This window comes from Rana temporaria, chromosome 8, assembly GCF_905171775.1.
Source record: "Rana temporaria chromosome 8, aRanTem1.1, whole genome shotgun sequence".
In the NCBI taxonomy this organism is placed as follows: domain Eukaryota; kingdom Metazoa; phylum Chordata; class Amphibia; order Anura; family Ranidae; genus Rana; species Rana temporaria.
The window spans coordinates 66,519,582-66,535,374 of record NC_053496.1 but is presented as its reverse complement, the minus strand read 5'-3'; the positions used below and the strand labels follow the sequence as shown (position 1 = coordinate 66,535,374).

Sequence of the window (15,793 nt, the reverse complement as noted above, 5' to 3'; positions counted from 1 at the left end):
CTAAAAAAGTTTCTAGCAAAAAAAACACAAGTTTGATTACACATAAACAAAAAGTGTCAGGAAAGTCCTGGTGTTCAGGAGGATTTCTTGTCAGGGAAATATCCCTCAGGTAAGGGACCCCTGACCACTCTCCTTCCTTGGAGTGAGGAGTCACGTCACTCCGGTCAGGTATGCGTGTGAGCGAACAGACAGGGAGGGGAGCGGCACACCGGAACGTCACCCACACAACGCCTTCGGATTGGATGAGTGGCGGGAAGCGGCGGCCATCTTGGAGGTGTCAGTGCGAGGCTGAGAGAGCGAACGGAGGGGTAAAGTGACGTGCAGAGCTGACGAGTGACCGATGAGTGGGTGTGAGGGAGGGAGTGGAGGCAGCACCGGGCACCCCGGCTAATGTGAGAGCGTTCTGTACAGGTAAGTCATCCCCACCCGTCCCCTCCCCTCCCCAGGCACCGAGCTCTATAGGGAGGACAGCACCGAGCTCTATAGGAAGGACAGCACCGAGCTCTGACAGGACACACACCAATGAATGTACAGTACAGAGCTATGAGCAGACTCGATAGACACACAGGAGGGAGGAGGAGGCCACGAGATGGGGACCCAATCACACACCTAGAGAGGAACACAACGGTGGGCAAGGGAGCATGGGCACAAAGTTGTGGACGGAGAAGGGTAGATGGGCAGAAAGTTGTGGAGGAGAAAGGGAGACTGGGGGAAAGTTGTGGATGGAGAAGGGGAGACTGGCAGGAAGTTGTGGACGGAGAAGGGGAGACTGGCGGAAAGTTGTGGAGGAGAAAGGGAGACGGGCAGGAAGTTGTGGATGGAGAAGGGTAGGTGGGCAGAACGTTTTGGATGGACAAGGGGAGACTGGCAGGAAGTTGTGGACGGAGAAGTGTAGGTGGGCAGAAAGTTTTGGATGGAGAAGGGGAGACTGGCAGGAAGTTGTGGACGGAGAAGTGTAGGTGGGCAGAAAGTTTTGGATGGAGAAGGGGAGACTGGGGGAAAGTTGTTGATGGAGAAGGGGAGACTGGCAGGAAGTTGTGGACGGAGAAGGGTAGGTGGGCAGAAAGTTGTGGACAGAAAAATGGAGATGGGCAGAAAGTTGTGGAGAATGGAAGGTGGGCACAAAGTTTTGGATGGAGAAGGGGAGACTGGCAGAAAGTTGTGGGAGAGGAGAAGGGTAGGCGGGTGGAAAGTTGTGGATGGAGAAGGGGAGACTGGCGGAAAGTTGTGGGAGAGGAGAAGGGGAGACTGGCGGAAAGTTGTGGACGGAGAAGGGGAGATGGGCAGAAAGTTGTGGGAGAGGAGAAGGGGAGACGGGCAGAAAGTTGTGGGAGGGGAGAAGGGGAGACGGGCAGAAAGTTGTTGATGGAGAAGGGGAGACGGGCAGAAAGTTGTGGATGGAGACGGGCAGAAAGTTGTGGATGGAGAAGGGGAGACTGGCGGAAAGTTGTGAACGGAGAAGGGGAGACAGGCAGAAAGTTGTGGGAGAGGAGAAGGGGAGACTGGCGGAAAGTTGTGGACGGAGAAGGGGAGATGGGCAGAAAGTTGTGGGAGAGGAGAAGGGGAGACTGGCGGAAAGTTGTGGACGGAGAAGGGGAGATGGGCAGAAAGTTGTGGGAGAGGAGAAGGGGAGACTGGCGGAAAGTTGTGGATGGAGATAGGGGAGACTGGCAGAAAGTTGTGGACGGAGAAGGGGAGACTGGCGGAAAGTTGTGGGAGAGGAGAAGGGGAGACTGGCGGAAAGTTGTGGACGGAGAAGGGGAGATGGGCAGAAAGTTGTGGGAGAGGAGAAGGGGAGACGGGCAGAAAGTTGTGGGAGAGGAGAAGGGGAGACGGGCAGAAAGTTGTTGATGGAGAAGGGGAGACGGGCAGAAAGTTGTGGATGGAGACGGGCAGAAAGTTGTGGATGGAGAAGGGGAGACTGGCGGAAAGTTGTGAACGGAGAAGGGGAGACAGGCAGAAAGTTGTGGGAGAGGAGAAGGGGAGACTGGCGGAAAGTTGTGGACGGAGAAGGGGAGATGGGCAGAAAGTTGTGGGAGAGGAGAAGGGGAGACTGGCGGAAAGTTGTGGACGGAGAAGGGGAGATGGGCAGAAAGTTGTGGGAGAGGAGAAGGGGAGACTGGCGGAAAGTTGTGGATGGAGATAGGGGAGACTGGCAGAAAGTTGTGGACGGAGAAGGGGAGACTGGCGGAAAGTTGTGGGAGAGGAGAAGGGGAGACTGGCGGAAAGTTGTGGACGGAGAAGGGGAGATGGGCAGAAAGTTGTGGGAGAGGAGAAGGGGAGACGGGCAGAAAGTTGTGGGAGAGGAGAAGGGGAGACGGGCAGAAAGTTGTTGATGGAGAAGGGGAGACGGGCAGAAAGTTGTGGATGGAGACGGGCAGAAAGTTGTGGATGGAGAAGGGGAGACTGGCGGAAAGTTGTGAACGGAGAAGGGGAGACAGGCAGAAAGTTGTGGGAGAGGAGAAGGGGAGACTGGCGGAAAGTTGTGGACGGAGAAGGGGAGATGGGCAGAAAGTTGTGGGAGAGGAGAAGGGGAGACTGGCGGAAAGTTGTGGACGGAGAAGGGGAGATGGGCAGAAAGTTGTGGGAGAGGAGAAGGGGAGACTGGCGGAAAGTTGTGGATGGAGATAGGGGAGACTGGCAGAAAGTTGTGGACGGAGAAGGGGAGACTGGCGGAAAGTTGTGGGAGAGGAGAAGGGGAGACTGGCGGAAAGTTGTGGACGGAGAAGGGGAGATGGGCAGAAAGTTGTGGGAGAGGAGAAGGGGAGACGGGCAGAAAGTTGTGGGAGAGGAGAAGGGGAGACGGGCAGAAAGTTGTTGATGGAGAAGGGGAGACGGGCAGAAAGTTGTGGATGGAGACGGGCAGAAAGTTGTGGATGGAGAAGGGGAGACTGGCGGAAAGTTGTGAACGGAGAAGGGGAGACAGGCAGAAAGTTGTGGGAGAGGAGAAGGGGAGACTGGCGGAAAGTTGTGGACGGAGAAGGGGAGATGGGCAGAAAGTTGTGGGAGAGGAGAAGGGGAGACTGGCGGAAAGTTGTGGATGGAGATAGGGGAGACTGGCAGAAAGTTGTGGACGGAGAAGGGGAGACTGGCGGAAAGTTGTGGACGGAGAAGGGGAGATGGGCAGAAAGTTGTGGGAGAGGAGAAGGGGAGACTGGCGGAAAGTTGTGGATGGAGAAGGGGAGCCGGCCAGAAAGTTGTGGACGGAGCAGGGCAGAAATAAATTCTAGGACTCCAAGGGATGCCCCAGTAATTTCAGTCAGGGGGTGACTTGAGGCTAGTTTACACTTGCTTGAAAACATGGCTTCGGTCAAGCTTTGTTAAAGCTCTGAACGCCAGTCAAAGCTCCGGTCACTAAATGAAATGGTTAGCTTACAGTCCTGTTTACACCTTGCTTTTGCTTGATGCTTCGATGAGGCTTTGGTGGGGCTTTGAGCGAGCTTTGCCATAGACTTCTATGGAGGCTTTGAAGCACCACTGAAGCTACATGGGGTATCATTTTTGAAGCAAAAGCAAGGTGTAAACTGTAAGCTTACCATTTTCTTTAGTGACAGCGGCTTGGACTAGCATTCAGAGAGCTTTAACAAAGCTTGTTGAAGCTGAAGCAAGTGTAAATGAGCACTAGGGAGACGGACGGCATGGTTTAGGCCAAGAGCGTCAGGTAGACAATGGGGGGGGGGGGGGGGTGGATCAATTGTGTGGTAGATGGGCCAAGAGTGACAGGTGGGTGGGCAGGATGTGTGCTGTAGGGGACGGGCAATCCAGGCAGGTGGTTGACAAGAAACCAGCAGAAAGTCCTGGCTGTGAGGCATGACAAGTACGCGTTGTGCTGGCCAATCATGTCCCAGAAAGCGCCAGACATGAACCCCGTCACCTTTGGTTGTGGCACTGGGGCTATAAGGAGGTGGAGTAAAGAGCACCTCCCAGTCTTTGGAAGTCATTGCTATTAAATAAGTAGATTTGAATAAGATTTTCTAACTTGCTGCAAAGTTGTTTTTGGTTAATACCCAACTGAGCTGTGATTGGAGAAGAGGGAACAAAACTTTTAGCTGGATTCAAATAGACCATCGCATCTTTGCGGCGGCGTATCGTATCGTATTTACACTACACCACCGTAAGTTAGCTAGGCAAGTACTGTATTCACAAAGTACTTGCCGGCGGTGTAGCGTGAATAGGCCGGCGTAAGCGCGCCAAATTCAAATGAGGATGTGGGGGGCGTGTTTTATGTAGATTAACTGTGACCCGACGTGATTGACGTTTTTTTACGAACGGCGCATGCGCCGCCCGTGTACATATCCCAGTGTGCATTGCGGCAAAGTACGCCGCAAGTACGTATTGGTTTCGACGTGGACGTAAATTACGTCCAGCCCTATTCATGGACGACTTACGCAAACGATGTAAAATTAAAAAATTTGGACGCGGGAACGACGGCCATACTTAACATTACTAGCTATTTGATGGAATAACTTTACGCCTGAAAATGCCTTACGTAAACGGCGTATCTTTACTGTGACGGGCGCACGTACGTTCGTGAATAGGCGTATCTAGTGATTTACATATTCTACGCTGAACGCAATGGAAGCGCCACCTAGCGGCCAGCCTAAATATTGCACCCTAAGATAGGACGGCGCAAGCCGTCGTATCTTAGATAGGTTTAAGTGTATCTCTGTTTGAGAATACACTTAAACTTAGGACGGCGCAGATTCCGAGTTAGGTCGGCGTATCTACTGATACGCCGGCCTAACTCTATGTGAATCTAGCTAATAGTCTATATGCCATATCGTAACATCTACTGAATTAGGAAGGCGATGGCAGTGGATCTCGGTGGATGTGGTTTGTTTGGTGATGATCTCAGTGAGCTTGTCTGTGTCGGCCCGTAGAGGCAGGAAGCAGTAAACTGACCAGTTGTTTGGCTGTGCTTTTGTTAGCAGCCTACATCCGTTTATGTGAGCAGAAGCAGTAATAAGCTGAAAGGTAAAAACTGCAGTACAGGGAATGTTTATAAACTGATGGCTATATAAAAATCCGATCCACATAGTAGTTTCCTGTTTTTCCTGCAGATCAATGTATAGAGTGGGGCTCTTAGTAATGATGTGGGTGGACTGCCAAGCATTATCTGGGAATTGAACATCTATGACCTCTGTATGTTGATGATAAAAGATTTGGCCATCTACCAAAGGCTGACCGTGAGACTAAAATAATAAACCAGCCTGAAAGATCAAAATATTCCATATCTTCTTTTCCTGGTGTTGTGATTGGAAGCTGCAGGGACAGGGATCCATTGCTCCGCTATTTATCAGAGAATGTTACCACAAGAAGATACTGACATCTATGCCAAGATTAGATTTCTATTTCTTTATGAATACGTATGGTAATGAAATTAACTGTTACCTCCAGGGCACTTTCACACACTTCCTGACTAGGCCAATTTTCAGCTTTCAATGCTGTCGCACGTTGAATGACAACTGTAGTCATGCAACACCTACAATACCCATATGGCATTTTAATCATTTTTTTCCCCACACTAATAGAGCTTTCTTCCAGTGGTTTTTATTTTTTGCTATACAAATGAAGAAAAATAACTTTTTTATTTTCGACTCTGTTATTTTAATTTAACAAATAGTATTTTTCTTCTTCACGGATGAGGTTGCACTGATAGGCACTGATGGGACTACGCTCGTGAGGCTGCACTGATGGGACTACGCTGATGAGGCTGCACTGATAGGACTACACTGATGATCAGTATGCTGTTTCAGGCCGCTTTGCAGGCACGATTTTTAGCGTTTATAGCACCTTCAAAGCGACCCAGTGTGAAAAGGGTCTTACTCTTTCCCCCTATTATTAATAGTGTGCAGGATTTATATAACTACTCCATTGATATAATCATGTATGCTCTGCTGAACTATTGTGTACATTTTTATGAGGCACTCTGTAGCAGTGATCCTCAGGGCCCACTAACAGGCCAGATTTTATGTATTACCTTGGGGAGACGCAGACTAGAATACGGCAATCACTGAGCAGCAAATGATATCACCTGTGATGTATTTCAGTTATCTTGCAAACCTGGCCTGTTAATGGGCCCTGAGGTCAGGATTGATGACCACTCCAACTCCAGTCCTCAAGGCGCCCCAACAGGTCATGTTTTCAGGATTTCCATTATTTTGCACAGGTGACTTGATCAGCTTCACTGCCTTAGTAATTACCACAGCCGCTTCATCTGAGGGAAATCCTGAAAACATGACCTGTTGGAGCACCTTGAGGACTGGAGTTGAGAAACACTGCTCTATAGCACTAGAGAAATATTAGATTGGGCGCTGCCTGATCATGCCTGATTCTTTTTGAATTGTAACTAAAGGCAAAAGCCTATTCACTTTGGATAGAGTAAGGGAAGGTATAACCTCTGTCTGTTATTTGCTATCAATTTTCCCTTTGGGAGTTTTCTAAGTGTTACTAAACCCACTACAGTAAATCAGTCTGTATATGCAGTAAAGCATGTGTGGAACCTAAGGGGTTAATTCTGCACATTGTCTAAAAAGGCTGATTGATCCTGTCTTCTGCAATCCTCCCCTTTTTCCACTGTCCCCAATACATCTCCTGATATTACAGAGATTTGGGGACATTTCACATGCTCAGTTTGGTGTGTATGGCTAGAGAGTTTTTTTCTTTTCTTTTTCTTGGGAGGTAGCATATGATCGACACAGGGCCAATCAGCAATGTCCAGATAGAGGGTCAGGGTTCATGCAGCCTCCTAGGACAGTCAGACGAATGAAAACTCATCCTGGAAGCTTTAACCAGTGTTTGGCTGGACACTGATAGAAGTCACAAGACTGGTATTTATTTAGCCATTTATATTTACTAAAATAATTGCATTTCCTTGTACTGTGGGAGACCAGATATAGTGGAATGCAGGGTCCTGGGTTTAGTATAGAGGTCGACCGATATGGGTTTTTCTCTGGCCGATGACGATATTTAGAATTCGGGGCGGCCGATATATGATGCCGATTTTTGCAGCCGATATTTTAGGCCGTTTTTTTTCCCCCTTCATTTCAGCAAATCTAGAGTGGGGAGGAGGTTGTTGTTTAGGGTGGAGAGGTGGTGTGCCACATCAGTGTCCACCAGTGGAGCCCACCAGTGCAGCCCACGGTGCCACCTTATCAGTGCCCACCAGTGCAGCCTATCGGTGTCCATCAGTGCTCCCTCACCAGTGCATCCCACTAATGCCAATCAGTGCCCACCGGTACAGCTCTTCAGTGCCCACCGGTACAGCTCTTCAGTGCCCACCGTACAGCTCAATAATGTTGTTAATAATATTGGTGCCCACCAGCAGAGTGCTCGGCTCTGTTCCGTCCCCTCGCCTTGCCAAGGGGAACTCCACCCACACGCCCCTGCTTCTGATCCCCCACAATCGGCCTGTTTTCACACAATAATTGGCCGATGCCGATTTCTTTAAAAAAGGGAAATATCGGCCGATGACATCACTCCCGCGAATGCGCGCCCTCACTAACGGCACGCTCAGTGCGCCTGCACCATTGTTTACGGCGGGCATGCGCCGGAGACATCGGTGCAGTCTTTTCTGCACCGCTAAAACCCTTTCACACTGGGGTGTTTTTCAGGCGCTTTGGCATTAAAAAAAAAAAAAAAAAAAAAAAAAGCGCCTCATTGGAAAGGGACGCTTTAGGAGCGGTGTATTCACCACTCCTAAAGAGCTGCAAAGAAGCTGCTTGCAGTACTTTTTTTGACGCCCTGCCAGCGCAGCGCCTCAGTGTGAAAGCACTCGGGCTTTCACATTGGAATTGCAGATGAGGCACCTTTCAGTCGCTTTTTTTAACGCTAAGACCCCTTTCACACTGGGGCGTTTTTCAGGCGCTTTAGTGTGAAAGCAGCTTCTTTTTGACGCTTTACAGGTGCCAGAAAAATGAAAAATGCACCAGTGTGAAAGGGGTCTAAATCAAAATTTTGATGCCAAAATTAACAGTTTGCATGACTCCCTCTGCTGCTAGATCACTAGCCTGTCCTTGCAGCTCTCGTACACAACCTGTATTGTGACCTTCAGGCTGGGTTCACACTACTACACTACTTTCATCCTACTTTGCTCTGCTACATTGGTCCTACATTTATCCTACTTTCATTAACAGGATACTACTTTGGTCCGTTGTGTAGGACCAGTTAAGACGGCTCTCATAGGGAAATATTGATTTTCACACGTCATGCTACATGAGGCTCCCAATGTAGGACCGTTTGTCGGACAAGTGTGAACCCAGCCTCAAAGACATGCTAGTGACATATGGGTGGCTAGGTGAGCAGGGGGGGGGGGGACACAGGCAGGCAATAAACATCAAATTGGCTCAGCAGTAGTCATGCTAATGGTGAGAATTTTTCTTGCTTTTTCCTATTCGGTAATAAAATACAGATGTTGCATGCAGTCATGTGTTGGTATTTTTTTTATCTAACTGGATTGTTGAAGTGAATGGTGAAATCGTGGACATACGCCTTTTTATGCGTCTACAGTAGCCTTTTTTTTATCTGAGGGTTCCCCCAGAGTTATACGGTATCTTTTTAACTATAAAAGGGGATATTCTTCCCAATGACCATAAATATGAGGAGCATTCTTCCAACTGACTATCGTATAATAATTATTAGCAGGGTTTCCCTGAAACGGTAAAATTATTTAAAGGTTTCTTTCATTTTAAAAAGTTACAGGAAGCGGGTCTTTTTACTGTATCAGTATAAAAGGGCCATAAGGAATCTGTGTTGTGGTAAGCAGTAACAGTGTAATAGATGTAAGCAGAGGTTCACCCTAAGTAACAACACTATCTTATCCTGATCTGCTCACCACACTGCTCGCCAAGTGAATTTTTTTTTTTTTTTTCTCATTTAAATACCTTGGAATTGCTGATTGAAGTTCGACTTCCGTTTATTTCTCCCGCGGGAGTAGGTGTTGCTACTCTTTTCCCCAGCGCCGCAGTGTTTACTGGGAGCATAGTGTCGTGCTTCCCAGGAGACAATGCGGAACGCCGTCCAGCGAAATCTCTTGAGATTTCTCGAGTCACGTGACGCCTCAAACCGGTCACGTGACGAGGGCGTATCAAATTCCGGAAAGTCAGTGCTTGTGGGCTTCACAATGCCCACAAGCAAAATGGGAAATGTCACGATCGGTTTTTAAAAGTTTATCTTTGCAACGGAAACGGATGGGGGATGGTTTTTGTCACCGAACAAGTGAGTACCTAATTGTAATTGAAATCCCCATTGTATGCACACCAAAAAAAAAAAAAACGATTGGCGGTGGAACCTCCGCTTTAAAGTCCAACTATGGGAAATTAAAAAAATTGTCCCACACTGCAAGGGTTAACTTTTTTGGCCTAGGGGAAAGAAGCAGCACTTTCTCTTACCTGATCCTCTGCTCCCTAACCCTGTGGTGGCGAGCTGTTTTCTCCGTATCATCCCGTCCAATGGAGGGCTATGGATCTTGCATTGGGCTTGATGATGTCAGGATTGGTGGGGCATGGGGAAGAAGATGCTGCAAGGAATAGTGTAGTGCATATGGTCAGGTAAGCACATCCATTTTCTTTCTCTATGTCACCTACACCTAATTGAGCAATTAACCCTCGCAGTGCGGGCGCACTTTTAAGTTTCCCGGAGTTGGACTTCTAGAACAGAAACATTGTTACATTGTAAAATGCTACAATGACAGGATTGTCCCTTGCAGTATCTTCAGACCCCCCCCCCCCCCCCCCCCACACACTTTCCATCTCACCCTATGCTGCTCCTCCTCATTCTTTTCCCTGTCTGGTCCTTCCCGCTTTCTTCTCCCTCTTGCTTCACCCTTCACTCCATTAAATACATTTTTGACTATTGTGCCATGTAGCCTGTGACGCATCCTGTTTACTCTTCCAAGGACTTTAGCACATAATGGTTTGAAAACCTCATCTATATTATACTTATTTTCAAATGTTTGTATAATTATTTTTTATAATCCAATAAATATAATTGACCCAGAAAAGATCTACAGGCATGTTATAACCTGCATGGGCAGTCTTTTTGAGTGGACTACCTAACTACAATGCTTAGTAATGCTCAACATACCTCAAATTATTACAGTGAATCTGACCTTAAAGGCATGAAAATTCATAAGAGAAGTTCATTTTTTTTTTTTTATTAATCTTACTCGCCTACAGTAGGTGGATGCAGCTTCGGTCCGCCAGCGCTAAGACTGAGCCATCGCTGTTCGCTTGGTTCTCAGAGCTTTGTGTGCCGAGAGCTGGTGACTGTCAGTTAATGACTTTGTGCTCTGCCCCTCTTCTCTTGTGTTTAATGGAGCGCTAGGCCGTGGAAGGGGCGGGAGCCGCTTCCTGAGAGGCTGAGCCATGTGCCGGTCCACGGTTGTGGGTGGATCCCGACTTTATTGTCGCGCTCTTGCTCGAGCCTGGACTAGCTCTGTGACATTGGCTGATCATCTGTGTCTGTTAAAAATGGGTCACAGGAGTGCAGAACAAACTGCTTTGGCTGCAATTGTCCTTTCTGTAAAGTTGGCCAATAGAATAGAAACAAATAAATGAAGCACTGTTGTAGGCGAAATCAGGTGCAGGTCCAACTCGCACTGAGACAACATCTAATAAAAGTGTGGAATAAAATGTGAAAGACCGGTTTATGTATATGCAAATTGGAATCAGGTTTCACTGCATCCAATTCGCATGACAAGCATGTGTGACCATCTCTCAATGGAGCTGCGGTCTGCATTCAAAAAGGGTCCCGTGCGTGCTTGGGACCAATTCAGGTGCACATTTAGGCAAATATTCGGACCGGAATCGCACCTGAGTCAGTGAACAGACGTGCATCAGACCCCAGGCATGAACCCGACCTAAGGAGTGTGATCACCAATAGAATATAGTTATTACTTTTTAGAAAAAAAAAAAAAAAAAAAAAAAAAAAACAGAAAGCGTAGTAATATAGTTTTAAAAATATTTTGATTTAGACATTTTCATTCAAGTTTCTAATCATTAGGGCCGATTTTATAGTCGTGTTTAACTGGAGCGATCAGAAAATTGCAACAGGATGGAAATTTTTTCTCAAACATATTTTTGACAGTCTGGCGTTCTTTTGGGGAAAATCCATTCCTTTCAAAATGCAACGCGGCCAGTAGGTTTCGTTTTTTTAGCTCCCTTTGGATAGGATTAATGATTAGCCGCTCTACATTTGTACTGCATTGCCTTATTGTATAGGATTGCTAGTGATGCCCATACAACCGTAGAGTGATACAAGGAAGTATAAATACAACTAGTTTATAGACAGATTTCTACCTACACACTATCTCAGAAATGTTGTCTGGTCCTTGTCATGGCTCAGTGGAGGTGGAAAAATCATGAAGGGGCATGCAGAAAGTTTTGTTTAAATAGAAAGTAGCTTGTAAGCTTTTATACAGACTGCTTTAATGTAGTAGAACTGGTTTACACCCAGCAGTTGGCTTAAAAGAACTGTAAAATGTTTTAAATATAATATACCAGTATCTTCCTCTTTTGTTTTGTGTGTGTTTATTTAACTCTCCAATACTGAAATGTAGTAGCAACCATTGTTCTAGTTTGTGTAAATTCATCCTGCAGGACTGTCTCCTTTTGCTTTACTATTTTATTTAGGTGCGTCTCTGAATTGGACATGCATGCAGTTTAAAAAAAAAAAAAAAAAAACAGCCAGCAATGGCGGCTGCCGTATTTCTATCCAGACGGGCTACTTTTCCTTTTTTGAAATTGTCTGTGTTTATAAGGGCTCCTGCTGTTGTGCTTTTGAGGAATGTATGATTAAATGGTGTAACATACTAGATTCTGACCAACATTATGTTTTAGGCTGAGTATACACTTAAAACGGATAGGGCTCACAGCAGGGGTCCGGTGTGTCCCTGTTCTTTGTTTCGGGGGCGAATCCGACCCATATTTTTGCCTGAATGCAATTCGCTCCGCAGCCGCCCCGGAGATGTGTGAACCGGCTCCATTGAGAGCCGGTCACAATCTCCTATCGGGCAAATTGGATGCAATAAAACGGAAAATTGTATACTCACCTTTCCGTAATTTTCCTTTCCTGACGCATCTTCATGGCAGCACACACTGGGTTGTGACTCCGCCCCCACAACCTGACAGGATTGGTTAGCTATAAATTTGAAGGGGAGACGCCCCGCACCATTCTCTGTATATATCATCATAAAACAATAGGGCGGGCATCTGTGTGCTGCCATGAAGATGCGTCAGGAAAGGAAAATTACGGAAAGGTGAGTATACAATTTTCCGTTTTCCTGACGCATTCATGGCAGCACACACTGGGAAATAACTCGCCAGTCGGGAGGGTGCAAGAAAACAGTAATATTTATTCTCTATAGTGCTGAGGAATTGGCTCTAAGAACAGATCTGCCAAAGTCGACGGTAGCCAGGAGAGCAGAATCCACTCTGTAGTGAGAAATTAAGATGTGTTGGGAAGACCAAGTTGCTGCTCTACCTATGGTTTCCGGTGAAATCCCGCAAAATGCTGCCCAAGAAGTGGCCACTGCTCCTGTCGAATGAGCCCTAATGCTCTTTAGGAGTCGTAAGTTGCTGGATGGAATAGGTCTCCGCGATAGCACTAACAACCAAGAGGTAATGGTACGGGAGGTAGCTGGCTGACCTCGTCTGCTCCCGTGTGGGATAATTAAGACAGAATCCGTCTTCCTGAGATGTAGCTGTGAAGTAACTGGAGATGGTAGACTTGACATCCTAGTCATGGGACTCGCCCCTCTCATTAGTAAAAGATGGAAGGACGATGTCCTGGTTATAATGAAAGGAGGAAGTTACCCTTGGATAAAAATGGTCTGAGGGCTTCAGAACCACTCTGTCAGGGGAGAACACTAAATAGGGGTTCCGTAGCCATAAGTGCTTGTATCTCCGACGTCCTCTTAGCTGAGGTGATCGCAATACGGGAAGCCATCTTCAGAGCTAGGTTCCACGGTGAGACTAAGTTGAATGGAGAAAAGGGTGGATTGGACAGGGCCTCGAGTACTACACAGAGATCCCCTTTTGGAAAGGCTGGCCTCCTAGGTGGTCTGATCTTACGCAGGCCCTGAGGAACAGAGTGACCGGATGATGAAGAGCCCATCTAGTACCCGTCATGCTGAAAGGGCGGATACTTGCACCTTCAGGGTACCCGGGCCCGGGCCCTTGTTAAGCCCTGACTGAAGAAATTCAAGAATTTGAGATGGGATTCCAATCTCTTTGCTGCGACGACACGAACCTCTCCCAGATCCTAGTATAGGTGACATCAGTGGAGCTCCTTAGAGCTTGTAATAAGGTTGATATTACCTCCTGAGAGTATCCTAGTTCCCCTAACCTAGCCCTCTCAACTTCCAAGCTGGCAAATGCAGCTTCTCTGGGCTGGATGGAAGAATTGCCTCTGATGTATGAGATCCCAGGTTACTGGAAGATGTATTGGAGGCCGCGTACCTAGTTGTAGCAGGGTCGTAAACCATGGCCTCCTCGGTCGTAACGGTATTAGTACAATAACCGTGGCTGAGGACCTCCGAAGTCGGGACAGGAATCTTGTAATCCGAGAAGTTGGAAGAAAAATGTACCCCAGCTCGAAGCTCCATGGAAGAGCTAGGCAGTTTGTCCCTTCGGCTGATGGAAAGTGAGCTCTGGACAGGAACCTCTGACACTTGGAGTTCTTTGGCGTGGCCGCTAGGTCGACTTCTGGTATTCCACAAGTTTTCGTAAGAATGGAGAATACCTGTTGGTTCAGGGACCATTCGTTGTTTGAAAGTGTCTCTCGGCTTAGGTAGTTGGCCAACGAATTCTGTGTTGCCGGGACATACACTGCCCATAGATCTAACAGGTGCACTTGTGCCCTTTCCAATATGGGCAAGCTTCCTCTTGAAGCGTGCGACTCCTGATGCCCCCCTGTATCTGGATACATGACACCGCTACTTGTTGTCCATCCTGATCAGGACACTCTTCCCCTCTAGAAGAGGCGCAATGGCCAGGAGAGCCTGAAAGGCTGCTCTGAGCTCTAAAATATTTGACACTATGCCCTGAGCCCGAAAGTGCCACTGTCCTTGGGCTACTTGGTCTAGATAGTGTGGACCCCATCCCCCCTGGCTGGCGTTCGATGTTACTACTTCTGGACTTGGGGGAACTATTGGAATGGACTCCCTGAGGTTGGACGGGTGTGTCCACCACCATACTAATTGCTTTACCCAGTTCGGGATGTGAATGGTTTGGAGTATTGACGTTCCATTCCACTGCCTGAGAAAGGAGTTCTGTAAGACTTGCATGTGTCACAGGGGCCACTGTATCAAAGGTATGGATGCTGACATGGACCCCCGGGTACTGAGGCAGGCTCTGACAGTAGACGTCTGGATGATAGCAGATTCTGTACCTTCTGGAGTAAGGGCTTCAGCCTCTCTTGAGGGAGTTGCACCCGGTACAACCTGGTATATTATTCTGCCCCTAGGAACACCCTGACTTGCTGAATGCTCTGGGTGCTGAGGCGATGCCGAATGGGGGGCACCAAAATTGGAAATGAGATTAATAGATTGAGAACCGAAGGGACCTCTGGAAGGCGGGATGATCGGGACGTGAAGGTAAACGTCCGAAAAATCTAGGAGATAGCATCCAGTCTCCCACGTCCACTGTCAACAAAATGGACTGAAGGCTTTTCCAATCTGAGGGCCTCTATTTTGATCGTCTGTTGAACCTCTTTAGGTCCAGGACTGGACGTAGATCCCCTGTTTTTTTTTTTTGTACCAGAAATAAAGGGGAATAAAACCCCCTCCCTTTCTGGTGTGGAGGTACTTGGTAGGCTGGAATGTGTTCCCTGGCAATGTGCCCATGAATTTCCAATTGTGACCGGTCTTGATAGAGGATAGTGTCCATGAATCTGTTATACGAGTTGCCCATATCCGAGCGAATCTCTTGAGTCTGGTGCCCACCTGAGCTGGGTGGGCAGACGGACCCTCAAAAAGGACTTCTGCTGTTCCCCGGCTGTGATAGCCTTGGCTTACTGTAAATACATGGAGGGTCGAGTATTCCAGTCCCTCCTAAATTTCCTGCCGGGACGGTAGGATCTAGCATCCCTGTACTTGACAGGAAGATCGCGTCTGTAAGCGGGGCCCTTCTGGGGCTCTGGTCTCCTATCGGAGGGAATCAGCCCGGATTTTCCCCCGGTAACCTTGGAGATGACCAAGTCCATCTTTGTGCCAAATACACTTGAGCCGCCATATGGAGTTTTGCACCAGTAGATTTTGATGCTGTCTCCGCTATCCAGGGTCTCAGCCATAAGGCTCTTCCCAGTCATGAAGTCGCCCCCTCAGGAGCCGTAAGCCAACTTAATTTCCCTGCAGGGAGGAGAATATCTTCCCCTGGTCGGCTCCTTCTAGAATGGAATTCTCAATGTTAGCCGCCCATGCAGCGATAGTTTTAGCTACTGCCGCCGTGGTGATAGCCGGCCTACTAGCGTCTCCTGTCGTGGAGCAGGCTTTCTTCAGTTCTATATTGATTTTACGATCAAGAACGTCCCGGATGGTAACTGCATCTTCAATCGGTAGAGAAACGTCTCTAGCGAGTCGCATTAAAGATGAATCGACCGTAGTTGCATTGATCAAAGAATTGATCCTAGACTCCCACAAGGGGTACAATCTGCAAACTTGTTGCTCATACTGGGCCGCTTATGCGATCTCCCCCACTCATCCTTTATGAGGTTTTCCAGCTCTTTGATGAAGGGAAATGATTCAGGGCCCCCTTTTCAGCACCAGGAAATATTTCTGAACCTTCAGAGGTTCTGC

The 15,793-nt window shown here is 47.8% G+C and overlaps 1 protein-coding gene across 2 annotated transcripts in view; it reads left to right on the top strand.

Moving 5' to 3' along the window:
- The first annotated feature begins 256 nt into the window (after positions 1 to 256).
- Positions 257 to 15,793, top strand: part of PLEKHA1 (pleckstrin homology domain containing A1) — an 84,289-nt gene continuing 68,752 nt past the window's right edge. The window contains exon 1 of one of the 2 annotated variants that reach the window (XM_040361944.1): positions 257 to 411. The gene's annotated coding sequence lies outside the window, so the exon portion shown is untranslated. The remainder of the gene's footprint in view (positions 412 to 15,793) is intronic. The other variant, XM_040361943.1, reaches the window with a different exon arrangement.